Below are 12,855 nucleotides of genomic sequence, written 5' to 3' on the forward strand. Positions count from 1 at the left end.
GAGGTTGAGGGAGGATGTTATTTAAAGTCAACATCCAAGAACAGAGGGCGAAAAAAGCTGTAAACATCAATAAAATTTGCTGTTATGGTATAGGAAAACCCTCTTTGCTAGGAGGACTGTTAGACTTGTTGACTTGACATTGAATCGCTCCTTGTGTGTTGAGTAGTGTAGAGTAAACAACGTCTAGAATGGCATTGACATTGGGCAAGAGAGTGAAGCAAATGCGCAAAGTATTATTCCTGAATCGGACTGTGACATATCAAGCTCAGATTTTGATGCAAGTGATCTGAAGACTGAAAACAAAAGTCAAGTTGTAGCATGAGCCACACGTACTATTGTCCCTTTGTTAGTTTGCGTCTCCTTAATGTGTACCTCTGGAAATGGGTTGCTGTGGGTTCGCTCCAAATGGGGAACTGTGCCTTTAAGGAGAAGACACAGCGCAGACAGGACAGTTGGCTTAAAGAAGATTTAACCCAGAAATGAAGGAAGAAAGAGAAACTGAGCGATGAATCAAGGAGCATCAGCGTGTTAGCTCTTAAAATCCACTACAAAAGCCAGCTGCTGGAAGAAGGTTTCTTTTGCATGTCTCCAAAGATGAACGTTTTTGTAGTTGCTCTGGAACTATCAACCTTTGGACAAGAAAGACAGAAGTTTTATGCTATTGCCATCAGCTGGCTGTGTACTCCATTGTGCTTCTGGCATTTCATCATCCTCTTGAATTTTAAGGACAGTAAACCAAACTGTGATAATTTAGCGATAGCATCGTGCATCCTAATTTGTGAATTTCTGTCTTCATTCCTATTATATACTTGTTGTTAGGGGGTTATGTTTAAACTGACTTGCTGAAGGCCCCTGTGTAGCGCACAGAGGTGGGTCCCTCCTGTCTAGAATAACTGTTAGTAATTTATTTGCAACTAGATTCTAGGGGCCGGATGGGCATTGGTGTCAAGCTGGTGACAAAGAAACCGGGTCTCTAAATGAAATTTGTAATAACTTTTTAAATTGCTTTATTATAGCCGCTGTAATGAAAAAAAAAATAATTGTGAGAATGGAATGTGGGAGGTGTGGGTAGTAGTAGTCATATATAAATATATATAAAATTTGGACCCACTTACTTTTCCAAGACAACTTTGTGAAAGAAGATGATTAAAATGTAACATAAGCTAGAAAGCGATAGTAAGCGATATGCGGTTAATTTTAGTGTATTTGATAAAGCCGCGTCAGGGATGTGAATCTAAAAAAGGAAGGGAAACCACACTGGAACAGTAGCACTGCTTTGATGCTGGGTGCCACCAGTTTGAAAAACCAAGCAGAGAACTTGCATACACAAGGGATTGAGCTGGTGTGGAAATGGGTGTACGCAACATTTTTGTGAATTATTAGATGCTATAAAGTCACTTCAGAGCGGGAAAGCAGCAGACCCTGATGGCTACCCTGTCGAATTTTATAAGAAATTCTCAACTCAGCTAACTCCCTTCTTATTAGAAACATTTGCAGAAGCTAGATACAATCAAATTCTACCTCAAACTTTCCGCCAAGCATTAATCTCCATCTTTCCTAAACAAAACAAGGACTTATTACGATGTGCATCATACAGACCAATTTCACTTCTGAATAATGATGCTAAGATACTCTCCAAAGTCCTAGCTAGAAGGATGGAGAAAGTGCTGCCTTCGGTAATATCACAAGATCAAACTGGATTTATTAAAGTCCGACACTTAGCTTCCAATCTCCGATGCCTGTTTAATGTAATATATTCACCTGCAAAGTCAAAAACCCCGGAGATATTATCATTGAATGCAGAAAAAACATTTGATATGATTGAATATAACTACCTTTTCACTACATTAGAGAAATTTGGATTTGGCCCGATTATTTGTGCATAGATCAAACTACTGTATACCAATCCAGAATCTTCAGTTTGTATTAACAACATTTGCTCAGACTACTTTAAACTACAACGTGGTACCAGACAAGGATGCCCCACTGAACCACTGACAGTTCATTGTCGAAATGCTTATCAGATAAAGAGGATTATCAGAGAAGGACTGGAACATAACATTTCTCTATATGCAGATGATATGGTTTTGTATATATCAGACCCACAAAATACTAGGCCTGCAGTCTTAACAGACTTACAGAATTTCAAAAGATCTCTGGTCTCAGAATTAATTTGACTAAAACTGTGCTCTTTCCAGTGAATTCTCAAGCATATAATATTAGATTGGACACCTTCCTTTTTATCATTGCAGATCAGTTTAAATACCTTGGGGTAAATATCACAAGTAAATATAAAGCTCTTTATCAACAAAATTTCACCGTCTGTATGGAAAAAATTAAGCAAGACTTACATAGATGGTCAACCCTCCATCTCACTCTAGCTGGAAGATGTGAGAAGAAGAAACAAGAGACATGGCAAGGTTTGGGGCAGTCACCCGTTTAATTCAGTATCTTGGCTGCAAAAGTAAATGATTCATAATTGAGTCAAGTTTACACGACAGAGTCCAAAACAGAACTGCCTTCCAGGGAAAAGGTGTGAGGCTTTATAGGAAGTTTGGGGGAAGTGATGTCGTCCTCGGGGCCGGGACCGGAAGTGATGTGTCCCAAGTTGAGACGGTGGCTCCTGGTGGGATTTCCCGGGAAAGGCCTGCAGGGAACTTAGAAAAAGCGTCAGTGCACCCCGCCCCCCACCGGGCAGATGTATTATCATTCATCTCTAAGCCCTTCAGCTGCCTCCTATGCACACGTGTGTGACAAAGAATTAACATTGTTAAGATGAATATCCTTCCTAAGCTTCTCTTTTTATTTCAAAACATTCCAATGTACATCAATAAATCATTCTTTAAGCAATTAGATTTAAACATAACCCCATTTATTTGGAAGCTAAAACATCCATGCATCCAAAGAGCGACTCTACAAAGACCTAAGACAGAAGGTGGCATGGCTTGATCTAGCTTTCAGTTTTATTACTGGGCAGCAAACATACAAGCTATAAAATCCTGGAGCCTCACGTATAACGCTGTGCGTAGAATTCGCACTATAACATGACGTATGCACCTAAAATCTGAAATAGCCTGCCAATAGGAATTCGCTAGGCTAATACAGTGAAGCACTTTAAAAAACTGCTGAAAACACATTACTTTAACATGGCCTTCTCATAACTTCACTGTACTTAAAATCCTAATACAGTGATCCCTCGCTATATCACGCTTTGACTTTCGCGGCTTCACTCTATTGCAATTTTTTTCTCATACACGCTTACGTCACTATGCATGCGCTTTCTGAGAACTTTTATCTAAGCCCTACGATGGCTCCTAAACGTGCTGCTTTTCCTAAGCCTTCTGACAATAAAACTAAGCGCCGGAGGAATATGCTTACTATGCAGGAGAAGGTGAAACTCTTGGATATGATTAAAGATGGCAATACCCTACAAAAGCCTCCTCACGCATATGAAAAGACAGCGCCAGCAACTGCCTATCAAGATGTTCTTGAGCCGCGCACCCAGACACCCACTGCCTACACCTAGTACTTCACTGAAGACAACAACGCACCTGCTGAAGATACTGCACCACCTCTGAAGACTCTTTTACTGAGGTCGTGCCTTCATAGGTTAGTGGTTGTGTGCAATTAAATGTACAGTACAATAATATACTATATAAAAGCGTTCGGGATTGTCCTTCTGTCCCGTGAGTGCAAAGCGTAGCGGTGTGCCGCTTATTACAGACTTACTACTTACGGCTTGAGGTACGAAGTGACGCGATGTGAGCAGAGTTCTGGTGCTCTCATCATTCCCTTGCTTTTGTGCGCGATGCGCTGGAAAAATAGACAAAATTATGTCTCTGGAAATAATTAATGTTGATGGAGTACAAATGCCTCACCACGTAGTAAATATCAGGGGAGATGGTGCTTGCTTATTTAGTGCATGAAACTCATTTCACTTTAGCGGTACAGATTCGGGCTGACATTGTACGACTTTGGACAGGCACTTGAGGGGATAAAAAAAAAACTTAGGTTTTCGGGAGATTTTATGAATGGGCACTTTGATGTTCTCATTCCCTATACTTACATGCCTGATGTACACATGGAGCGCACAAAAATTGAGGATAAAAGTCGGTCGCCTTAAAAGGCGAGTGCGCCTAGTAATATGATATTTGTAACGTCTAATATGTCTTATTTTCTCTTATTTTGTCTAATATATTGGGTAATACGAGTGTAATGGTGACTAAAGGGTGTTATTTCATGCCTAGAGGGCTCTAATAATGTTAAAAAATTTCTTTAGAAGGTCATAAACAGGTTTTCTATACTCAAACTGCGAAAATATTCGATTTATAAATAAAAAATCCTACTTCGCGAAAATTCATTTATCACAGTAGAGTCTGGAACGGATTAACCGTGATAAACGAAGGTTCACTGTACTCTGTATATCCAACTCATTATAATAACTTTTCATGGTAGCTCTAAAATCTGTACTAACCCCTACTCTCTCTTCTGTTTCCTTTTCCGGTGTCCTTTGAGCACCGTGATGTTCCAACAATGAAGGATGGATTAAAAGCCAGAAGTCTGTTTGACCATCAACATCAAGTGACTCCGTGAGAACCCTAACTACAAAGAGGACTATTGCATTTATGTTAGGTAGAATGCCCGGAGGGGACTGGGCGGTCCTGTGGCCTGGAACCCCTGCAGATTTTATTTTTTTCTCCAGCTGTCTGGAGTTTTTTTTTTTCTGTCCACCCTGGCCATTGGACCTTACTACTTTTCTATGTTAACTAATGTTGTCTTATTTTAATTTCTTATTTTGTCTTTTATTTTTCTTCGTTATGTAAACCACTTTGAGCTACTTTTTGTATGAAAATGTGCTATATAAATAAATGTTGCTGTTGTTGTAATCAAATCAAATATAAAACCAAAGCTATTTGACACTTCCATGGCATTAACGTTTTGTCTAGTTTGTTATAGAAAAATAACTTACTCTCAGAGTCCAGAGCCATGATCACAACATTCTAACAGGCACCTTCCAAGCAACAGCAAGTTAACATTTCTAAATCTGTCTTCTTTTTTATCTGAACAGATACCAGCAGAAACATTTTCTTTTATCTGGCAGCATAAAGAGTCCATGTTCAGTAGCAACTCTTTAAGGGGGAATATTACTTCCAAAAAACTCAGTTTTCTGAAAAGCGCACAAATCAATGGTTTCACACATAAATCAACATAAAACGTCTGTTGCTACTTGTTGTGCCTGCTGTCGGCGCCTGTTTGCAGCAGCAGTGGCTTGACGGCCAGGAGGAATGCATGGTGGGCTGGCTGCCTGGCTGTCTTTTTCAGAAAGGTGCGCAGGGGTGCAGTTGCAGTATCGTTTGTACCTCCTTTCATCGTGTCTGTCCTCCCAGGTGAAAGTTTCCATTGGTGCATCAGCTAAACGAATGTGTTCAGCACCATGACCAGCTGGGGTCCGATCAGCTGATGCTGGTACCTCACTTTTGTTTTCGATCCGCATCTCTAGATCACTTGAAACAAAAGCAGAGTCCAACAAATCAGAGTCCGATTCAGCAACAATACGAAAAAAGTTTTGCTTTCAACATTCACTTTCGTATCTCTCCACATGCCATTTCAGAAGTTGTTTACTCTTCGCTACTCATGTATGCCTAGGGAATCGAGGTCAAATCAACAAAGCTAACTTTCCTTCTAGCAAAAGCCTATCGAAAAGAGCTGTAACAAAAACATCACTGATCTCTATCGATCGCTAGCGAGACTGAGCCTTTCAGAATAATAATAATAACAACAAAAACTGTGTTAACGTGCAATAAAATAATTGTCGGCGTTAATTAATTGATGCGTTAACGCGATAATAGCACATTAACTTGCCCATCCCTGGTTATTTTACTAAACAGTTCAAGGGTTAATCCGGCCATTGACACCCCATGTAGTATTCTTCCCCAGATACTGAAAGAGACAAGCCTCTCATTGCAAGGATTTTAACTGAAAACCTCTGGAAAAGAAACAAAGATGAGCATTTAATACATCTTTCATTGCTTCACTAAACTGTTGACCAATTTATCAGATCAGACATTTCTTATTGAGGTTTGCAGATCATTCAGTACTATGGATACCATGTTTTCCAGTCTAAAATGACTGTGTGTGTCCTTAATCTGCTTCTCTTTCATCCATTCTTGTCTGAACCGACATAATTGATTAACAGGTTAGGCCTGGTAGGGAATGTCCCAGCAGCACTGGAAACAAGGCCTGACTGTATCTTAAATGGAACAATGGACGCATTAACGGACACTCCACCAGTTGAATTAAATGCAGTCACACTTGAACATCTTTAGGTTTTGGAAGGAAATTTTAAGTATGGCAATGAACAGACCTGCAAAATGCAGACTCCACACAGGTGACGGTTGAGCTCAGGTCCCAGGAGCAGTGTGGCAGTAATACTATCTACTGTGCTGTGCCACCCACCTGGTGGTCATATTAGAGAAACAAACAATTCTGCTGTAGCTTGAATTGAACACTGAGATAGAAAATAAGAGAATATTTTTTATCAGTACAGCATGAGGTGATATGTAATTCATATGAGTTGCTTGATCATTTCAAATGCCAGATTCAGACAAAGACAACAAACATTGCAACACTAATATTAAACTGCTCAAAGTCTCAATGTTTATATGTAAAGTCAATAACTCACACCTGCTGACAAAAATTCAAACAAACAGCAAACACACAATCTGTGACTAAATCTCATCCCAAGAATAGAAAGGTGTTCTGGATCTTTGGCTGGACTTGACACCCTCCAACAGATCTGAGTAGACAATGACAGTGACAGAGAGCTCCACTGCGCTGTTCACAGTATGCCACCCTCTCTATTGCTCCATCAGGGTGATGAGATCCATCAGACATAACTCTCCTTGTGTCAAGTCTGATCTCTGGCTGGCTTTGGTGTTTCTAAGAATTGTGAGAATTTTTTTTACATATATGTTTATCCACTGCTGCTGCAGACTGTGATACCAATGTTTCTACAATTATCCATTATCATTTAGGAAATTATCTTTCTGTTGTCCCTGTGCACTGTCTATCCTCTGCACTTAGTCTGTCCGTCTTCTTCTCAATTCTTCTGTTTGCTTCCAAAATTCAGTGTGGGATAAGCAAGGACCAGCCTTGGGTAGAATGTAAGCCCATCACACATTCACCGTTACCTTCAATTTGCCAGTTTACACTTGGCAGTTTATGTAAGTGAGCAGTAGGTTTTCAAGGTTTCCCTAAAAACTGATTTCTTAGTAGCCCTTTGAGCTGAACCTCAATGTCAGTGTGAAATAATTATGTTGGTCAACACAGGCAACTGAGCACACTGATCATTATCAGATGACTTTTTAGCTTTACCACACAATACCCTGCCTCTCTTGTCTGTCTGCAGGTGCAGTGCGGTGGTCAGTTTGCATGAAGACGCCCCCTTTGTGACGCCTGTTTCAGTGCAGCACTCTCACTGTGTTTATAATTTTCTGAATGAGGTCGCACTGACAGAATCTCCTACCACCATGACTCCACTGGTGCTGCTTTCGGTCTTCCTAGCCTTCATTCAGGCTAACTGATTTTCTATATTAAGTAAAATAAAAATAAGGCATTGGGAAATTTAAGTCTAAGTTTTCTAATTGCAAACATATGATTACCAGTTTTACATTCTTGACTTTCCTGATTTTTTTTTTAAATCTGTAGACTCAAGTTGTCAGATTTCTGTGAACCAACCATCAGCACCAAAGTCAGTTTCCATTGGAGGGAGCGTCACCTTCACTTGTACCACTGGGAGTAGCGTGTATGAGTACATGGCCTGGTACCAGCAGAGACCTGGACAAACTCCTACACTCCTGATCTATGATGCAAGCATTCTCTACGGTGACACCCCGAGTCGCTTCAGTGGCAGCGGGTATGGAACTTCATTCAGTTTGACTATCAGTGGAGTCCAGTCTGAAGACGCCGGTCACTACTACTGTCAGCAGTATCAGAGCTGGCCTCTCACACAGTGATTGAGACTCGTACAAAAACCTCACTGAACTGCTGTCATATCTGCAGGTGTGAAACTGAAGCACTGAGATGAGTCTTAAGGCAGAAACCAGTGAACTGAAACAACTAAATGTGAGGTGACAGCAAAACCAAAGAGGAGCAATAAAAAGCAATAAAAAAGAATAAAGGCAAAATATACCTGATAGAAACACAAGCTTCCATCTTTTAGATTAATTTTTATTCAGTGTGACCAACCAAATAATGAAAAAGCCTGGTGTCACTTGTGCAGCCTTCACTTTTCATGTAGCAATTCAGATGAAAGTCTGAACAAGAAGAGCAGCTGAATTTCTTTTATTTGGTTTAAATAAAATTTTTCAATTTTTGAAACATTTTAGACCTCCTGTATTCAGATTCAGCGGGTTAGAAAATGGATGGGTGGATTTTAGACCTTAAACAAGAACTTGAAAAGTATCAATGTTCTTTTAATACAAGTGTTTTTGTTTTTTTTTAAAAATCATTCACTTCAGTTTTACATGTTTATTATGAGAAAAGCCAAGCAAAATAACACCTTTTATTGGCTAACTAAAAGATTACAATATGCAAGCTTTCAAGGCAACTCAGGCCCCTTCTTCAGACAAGATATAATACAGAAACTGCTTAAAACTTGAAATGTCTGCTTTAATCTCTTAGTTTATTTTATCATGAAGTATACTGTCGTAAACGCCATCTTAACACTAGAATTACCAGAGCCTACGAAAACCTTGTAAATCCGTCCTCCTTAAATCACTTCACACCTCTCCACCAGCGTCCTTTGTCCTCTAAATGTGCTGATAAAGAGAAGCTAGGAGCAGCCGGCTATTCCATCCCCCCACCAATTTAGAACGTGCACGAACTTCTCTCAGCTCATGCCTTGATTGAGTGTCCGGAGTGAAGTGAAGTTTTAGAGTGGAAATAATAGAACGTTATTTGGAACACACGCATTTCATGTCTGTTCCGTTTCTACAGTAATCTGTGTAAACACATTGTTAAAACACAAACGTTTTTTATATTCTAGTAGTAGATGACAAAATGTAGGCAAAACTACATAATGTATGAAGCCTGATTCCAGATATCAAAGAAACATTTTCACAAAAGGTACAAATATAACACAACAGTTGCGCTTTTATTCAAAAATATAACTGCAGAAACAAAAAGCCGCCTTAACAAGCGACATTGACACCTGTTTATTATGATTGCCTCCGTGGCGCAATAGATTCAACTGCCGACTGGGAACCAAAAGGTTGCGAGTTTGAACCTGCACTACTCTGTTTTGAGAAGTAAACTGCTCTTAGTCTTACTATTTTAGAATAAAAGCATACGTTTGATTTCAGTCTGTAACAGCCGGTGTAATTTATGATCCTTATAAAGGTTAGCTTTGTTTTTTTTTTTATTCACTTTTCATTCTCTCAGTCGCGTTCAGAATCAATCTATACAACGCCATCTGACACGGCTGTTTTCACATAAAGACGCGCTATACTGTAGCTCTGAAGTGTACTTGTGACTGCATTCTCGTACCAATGTTTGCGAAATGAAGTGTCTGCGTGCACTTTTCGTGGCATTACACGTGTATTTTTTGAGCATGCCCGTGCACTTTTATTCAAGACTACCTGTATAACCGAAGAAAAAAGAAAGCAAGTTACAGTAGGCGATTGATAAGACAGCTTGCATGGTGTAATGCTAAGAAGTGCTGATTTTCATTCTGTGCTATATAAAATCATCACATTCAAATATTAACAGTTCCCACACACCCAAGGACCGTCCTTCCTATATTTACGACACGTGTACTTGTTGCAGTGTACACACCTCTCTGTGCTATGGTTCCTATTACACTGAATGAGCACCTGACACTGTACTTTCTTCTGTTCTTTCTAAGGTCCCGCATCAGAGAATTTCCAGTTTCTGCATAAATTCACACCTGATCTGACGCTGTTCGTTTTCAAATAATATTGCATTAGTGCGATAGTTCTTTCAGGTGTGTAATAGAAACCACAGCCAAGAGAGAAGTATGTACATTGCTTCTTACAGGAAAAGGCGATGGAAAAAGTGCACTTGAATAAAAGTGCACTTTTGTTATACTTTTACACCAATATATGTTCCTGTGTTTGAGCGACACGGGTAGATGGGGAGTGTCTGATTATTGCATATAGCGCTGAAGTTACTGCTCTTTACCATTCTCTCCTCTACATGTCATACAAAAGAAACAGCATACAGCAACATGCAGGGACTGGCAGGAACACTCAATAAAACTGAATAAAAAGAAAATCAAGTGACGGTGAGATACGAAGAAGGCAGCTTCGCCGGCGTTTGTGTCTCAAATGTATGCTTTTATTCTAAAATAGTAAGACTAAGAGCAGTTTACTTCTCAAAAAGGAGTAGTGCAGGTTCGACTCGAGACCCTTTGGTTCCCAGTCGGCAGCTGAATCTATTGCGCCACGGAGGCAATCATAATAAATGGTGTCAATGTTGCATGCTTTTTGTTTCTGCAGTTATATTTTGAATAAAAGCGCAACTGTTGTGTTATATTTGAACCTTTTATGAAAATGTTTCTTTGATATCTGGACTTCAGGCTTCATACATTATATAGTTTATGCCTACATTTTGTCATCTACTACTAGAATTTAAAAACGTTTGTGTTTTAACAATGTGTTTACACAGATTACTGTAGAAACGAACAGACATGAAATGCGTGTGTTCCAAATAACGATCTATTATTTCTACTCTAAAACTTCACTTCAGTCCCAGATACTCAATCAAGGCATGAGCTGAGAGAAGTTCATGCACGTTCTAAATTGGTGGGGATGGAATAGTCGGCTGCTAGTCACATCACCTGCAGCTTGAATATTTTACTGGTGGGATTCCACAGTGTGCTCTGGTTTCCTTCCAAAGATATGCAGGTTTGGGGATTTTGAGACACTAAAATTGCGATAGTGTATGTGAGTGCTTGTGTTTACCTTGCGATGAGCTGATGCCCTGTCCAGGGATTGTTTCTTTCTCACACTCGATGCTTTCTGGAATAGGCGCATCCCTGGATTGATGGTTTTAATAATTAAGCATCCATCCTTTTCAAAGATATTATGGCAAGGTGTCTTTGGAATATAATGTGTGTTTCAGGCAATTTACAACACAGTGAAGCTGAACCTGTTATCAGCATGATGATATCTCGCATTGCTACCTGGTGGAATCTTCCAGATTTACGTAAAGTATGTGCACAAGTATAAACAGTATGACACTGGTGTAGCAGTATTGTCTGCTGGAGTAGTGTCATGTCGCTTTAAGTATAAACCTGGCCTTAGGTCTGATGGATATGTCCTTCTTTGACAGACTCACAAGAATCAAAAATGTTTTCAAAATTCCAAAAGGTATTGATAAAGAAGATCCAGCAGAATTCTATCAGCTTAGTGGTGAATCACACACTTGAGGACATCAGTGAAAATTAAATGGAAGTGCATCTAGGACCGAAGCCAGGAAAACATTTCTGTACACAAGGAGCTTTGGGAATTAGTAACAAACTACCAAGACATGAAGCTGAAGCAAACATCTTGACAGCCTTTAAGAAGAATCTGGATGAGATACTGGGAGAGCTTAGCTGTTGGCTAAACAAAACAAGTTTGGTGGACTAAATGGCTGATTTGTGAAATGTCTTATGTTCTTCTTTTCTGTGTTCTTGAAACCGGAACAATTAAAGCTGTTAGCAATTTAAAAATATGGAAATATTCAGTGTGTTGCCATAATTGTTGGTGCTTCTCTGAGGTCCTGGTATCAGTTGCCAGTACAATTTTGTTGTAAATGGAGCTCAGGCACACTGTCAGTTTTTGTTTTGTATTACGTCATTAGCAGCATATTCTTGTGATTCCTTCAGGCTCTCAGGCTTTAAGTGAGGCTGAGCCTACACCATTCAACTTCCAGCTTGAATTAAGGTCTAAATAATCAAAATCAGCCTTTCCCCAAACTCAGAGCAGACTTCAGCATACACAGAATATGATGGGCAAAGGGCCCAAAATTATTTGAAAATTAAGAAAATTCTGTGGAGCCTGGAGAAAAAGAGTAATCCTCAGGAACACTGCAACAAAACAAAGTATGCTCTTTATAATTTAAAGATTGTTATAAAGAAATTAAAGTCAGTAACAAAAACAAGACAAAAGGCAACAAAAAAGGAAAACCAAACCAAAATCAAAACACTTAACTAAAGCTGAAATTTCAAAATCCACAACAAAGCCAAAGACAATTAGGAACACAATATTGTCTTTTTTGGTGGCACATCTTTTTATAAACACATAATTTATTCTAATGCAAACAATTCATCAAAGTAAGTACTATATTCTTGCACATTTTCAGTTTTATAATGCTTTATTTCACAATTATATGGCACTCTGTGTTTTGTTAAAGTTACTGTCAAGTCTAACAGAAGTACAACCCAACACAATAGCGTTACTGTCCTTTGTAGCCCCCCATCATCAGTAGCAGAGCTGGTAGTCACACAACTAGGTGGGCTCTTTCTATCCTTGAGTTAAGTTCATGTATTTGATTTTAACAGACACTGTCAAGTCAAGTCAAGCCAAGTGAGAGAAAGTTAGCAGCAATTAATGTTCTGCGGTGTATAATGGCAAAAAATATTATATTGCTCAAGTATTGCTTAATGTACATAGTACAAAGAAATTTTGACTTGCATTTAAAGTGACAGTAATATGATGCCAACAAAACAAATGAACAAAAAGCAATAAGTTGAATGCAATACTGTACGTATATGATGTATCACTATAGTGAAACCCAGCGTTGTGCAAGTTCACACCTCACAAGAACTAGCTCAAAGTTCAGTTCACACAG

The sequence above is a fragment of the Polypterus senegalus genome, chromosome 4, assembly GCF_016835505.1.
Source record: "Polypterus senegalus isolate Bchr_013 chromosome 4, ASM1683550v1, whole genome shotgun sequence".
In the NCBI taxonomy this organism is placed as follows: Eukaryota; Metazoa; Chordata; class Cladistia; order Polypteriformes; family Polypteridae; genus Polypterus; species Polypterus senegalus.